A 4,259-nucleotide genomic window follows, 5' to 3' on the forward strand; every position below is an offset into this window, starting at 1 on the left:
TGAAGAATATGAATAATTTGAGGAATTTCAACTTTTGGTGGTGGCGTGACCCACGTATAAGAATGATGATTTCAGACACCGCGTACAATTATCGTAGGGTTCTGAGAATCAAATTCTTCGTTAATTTCTTCACACTAAGAGTGTTATTCTTCATTGATTGAAGTAAAACGTCTCTTCATGTGTTGCACATCTAAGTCATCAATTTTGCATAAGTGTTAGGATGAGTGTCCTTTTCAAAGAACATTCGAAGATTCTAGGATATTTAGCTCACACCGCAACTTGCTAAATCTCTTCTCATCCAAGGGCTTTGTGAAGATATCGGCTAGCTGTTCTTCAGTCTTCACATGCTCAATAGAAATGTCGCCCTTCAACACATGATCACGAAGAAAATGATGACGAATCTGAATGTGCTTTGTCTTCGAGTGCTGAACTAGGTTGTGAGCAATCTTGATGGCACTCTCATTGTCACAGAAGAGAGGCACATTCTTCATGTTGACGCCGTAGTCCTTGAGAGTTTGCTTCATCCATAGCAATTGGGCACAACAAGAACCAGCGGCAATGTACTCAGCTTCAGCAGTAGATAGTGATACGCAGTTCTGTTTCTTCAAGGACCAACAGACCAAAGATCGTCCGAGGAAATGACATGTACCAGATGTTGACTTGCGATCCACACGATCACCAGCATAGTCAGAGTCAGAATATCCAACAAGGTCAAAATCCGAGCCCTTGGGGTACCATAATCCAAGTGTTGGTGTGTGAGCTAGATATCGAAGAATATGCTTCACAGCCTTATGGTGTGATTCCTTCGGTGCAGCTTGAAATCGGGCACACATGCAAACACTAAGCATTATATCTGGCCTAGATGCATATAAGTATAATAAGGAACCTATCATGGAGCGGTATACCTTATGATCAAAGTCAATACCATTTTCATCAGTGCACAGATGGCCATTTGTGGGCATAGGAATTATGACGCCTTTGCAATCTTGCATGCCGAATTTCCTCAGTACATCCTTGAGGTATTTCTCCTGAGATATGAATATGCCATTGTGTTGTTGACGAATTTGAAGACCTAAGAAGAATTTCAACTCTCCCATACTATACATTTGATATTCTTCACTCATCATATAGGCAAATTCATCACTATAACATTGGTCAGTACAGCCAAAGATAATATCATCAACATATACTTGGCACACAAAAAATTCACCATCATAAGATTTGGTGAAAAGAGTAGGGTCGAGTGAACCGGGTTTGAAGCCTTTCTTCATGAAGAGTTCCTTCAAAGTATCATACCAAGCCCGTGGGGCCTGCTTGAGGCCATAGAGGGCCTTGTTGAGTCTGAAGACTTTGTCAGGATTCTTTGGATCTTCAAAACCTGGGGGTTGAGCAACATATACTTCTTCCTGAAGCTTACCATTGAGGAATGCACTTTTCACATCCATTTGATATAGAGTGATATCATGATGGTTAGCATAAGCAAGTAATATGCGAATAGCCTCAAGTCTAGAAACAGGTGCAAAAGTTTCATCGAAATCAATTCCTTTAACCTGTGTGTAGCCTTGAGCTACAAGCCGTGCCTTATTCCTCACCACAAGGCCATTTTCATCTTGCTTGTTGCGGTAGATCCACTTTGTGCCGATGATATTGTGCTTGCAAGGATCTGGACGTTTGACCAGTTCCCAGACATTGTTGAGCTCGAACTAATGTAATTCTTCTTGCATGGCCTGAATCCACTCAGGCTCCAGAAATGCTTGATCTACCTTAGTGGGATCTATAATAGAGACAAAAGCATACTGCCCAAAAAAGTTAGACAAATGTGAAGCTTTTGAGCGTGTGAGAGGACCTGGCGCTTTGATGTTATTGATGATCTTTTCAACTTGCACTTCTTTTGCAATGCGAGGATGAGCTGGTTGTCATTGAAGAATTTGATCAGCGTTTTCTTCAGCACCATTTTCTTCAGCATTTTCTTCAGGTGCATTAGCTCGACGTTCTTCATGTTCTGGAATGAATTCTTCAGCAGATTCTTCAGTAGGAATGGCATCCTCAGTAGCCTTGAACTTGATAGTTTCCTTAGGTGTTGGTTCATCTATCACAGTAGGTAGGTGCTCTCTTTGCAAGCCGTTAGTTTCATCGAACCGCACATCTACAGTTTCAACAACTTTGTGAAGAACGTTGTTGAAGACTCTGTAGGTGTGCGAGTCCTTTCCGTAACCAAGCATAAAACCTTCATGTGTTTGATCTTCACACCAAAGTTGGTTGAAGCCCTTGAGGAAAATCGTTTGAAGACTTCCTGCACTTCATGTTTGTAAGTAACAAGGTGTACCCATGTGTAGCGAGAATAATCATCAACAATAACGAAGCCATATTGAGATGCTTCATTTGAGATAGCAGAATAATGATTAGGACCAAAGAGATCCATGTGAAGCAATTCAAATGGGCGAGTGGTGGTCATGATAGTCTTTGCTGGATGCTTGGCCTTGGTCATCTTCCCAGCTTCACAGGCTCCGCATAGGTGATCCTTGAGGAATTTGACATTCTCGATGCCAATGACATGCTTCTTATTTGCAAGCGCGTGCAAATTCCTCATGCCTGCATGACCAAGTCGTCGATGCCAGAGCCAGCCTTCTGAAGCTTTTGCAAGTAAGCACACGGCTGGTTGTGGTCCTGTAGAGAAATCAACAATATACAGGTCTCCTCTCCTAAAGCCTTCGAAGACTTTGGAATTGTCAGCTTCCATAACCACAACACAATGGTACTTGCCAAAGACAACAACCATATCAAGATCACAAAGCATTGAGACAGACATAAGGTTGTATCCTAAGGACTCAACAAGCATGACTTTGTCCATGTGTCGATCCTTTGTAATCGCAACCTTACCTAGACCCAATACCCGACTTTTGCCTTTGTCAGCAAAGATGATATGCTTCAGATGCGACGGAGATAATGGAGCATCCATCAATAGATTCTTGTCACCAGTCATGTGGTTTGTACATCTACTATCGAGGACCCACTCAGTGGCTTTGGGTTGATCATCTTGCAGATGAATTAGTGCATCTTACAAACTCATATACTTCATCAGTGAAGAATATGACATCAATTCACCAGATCAATTTCATCAAGTAAAAGAACTAATAATGCAATATGAGGATGTGAGAAATGAAAGTTCATTTTTTCATGATTAGCCTGCGTCCTTTCAGGCATGCTCAGGTCTCCAGCAAATTCTTCAGACGATTATGTGCATCTGGAGACCTGACCCTGCAGAAGAGATTAGTTCTTTTTCTTCATCACCCACATCTGAAGGGGTGGCAAAGAGTTCATCATTCTGCGAGCTCCATACGAGAAGGATGGCATAGAAGCCAGTCCATTTCGTTTCACATAAGAGGGGTTAGAGTAAGCATAAGAGTATGCAGAGAAATTCTTCGAGGACTTATGGACATAATGATTTGAAGAATAATGCATATATCCATAATCCTTAGATCTTCCCTGCGAAACAGACGGGTTAGCACGATGATGTTCATATGAGGACTTTGATCCATATGAGGAATTTGGTCCGTATGAGTAATTTGATCTGGGGTTCCTATTCTTCACAGGTGGTGTCATGATGACATTCACCTGAAGATTTTCAAGACATCTTTTGGGAACCCAGATTTTCTGCATAGGGGAGCCGTTCCTGCAGTTAGTGCCAATATATCTAGCAAATACTTCACCATTCTGATTTTTGAATAGCTTATAGTTGGAGTCAATTGACTCATCATCAGAATGAGGAGATTCACATGCAAATCCAGATAAGTTAGATGGATCAACTGGAGGTCCCTTTGCAGCAACCCATGTAGTTTTGGGGTACTGCTCAGGCTTCCAATATGTACCATCAGCATTGAGTTTCCTCTCAAAGGCGATACCCTCTTTCCTAGGGTTCCTGTTGAGGATCTGCTTTTTAAGCACATCACAAAGAGCCTGATGCCCTTTGAGGCTTTTGTACATGCCTGTCGTATACAATTCCTTCAGCCCTGCATCGTCAGTGATACTAGCAATGTCCTCAGATGAGGAATTAGTGATAGCAGAGGCATGTGAATAATTTGAAACATTAGCAGCATTTGAACATTCAGGTGAAGAATTAGCAGATTCACGTTCAATGCACTTCAAGCATGGAGGAACAAATTCTTCCTGAGATGCACTGATTTGTTGAGCAAGTAATGAATCGCGCTCCTTCTGAAGATAACTCACTCTTAGCTTCTCAAGGTCTTGCTTTCTTTGAA

The sequence above is a fragment of the Triticum dicoccoides genome, chromosome 6A (assembly GCF_002162155.2).
Source record: "Triticum dicoccoides isolate Atlit2015 ecotype Zavitan chromosome 6A, WEW_v2.0, whole genome shotgun sequence".
Taxonomy (NCBI): domain Eukaryota; kingdom Viridiplantae; phylum Streptophyta; class Magnoliopsida; order Poales; family Poaceae; genus Triticum; species Triticum dicoccoides.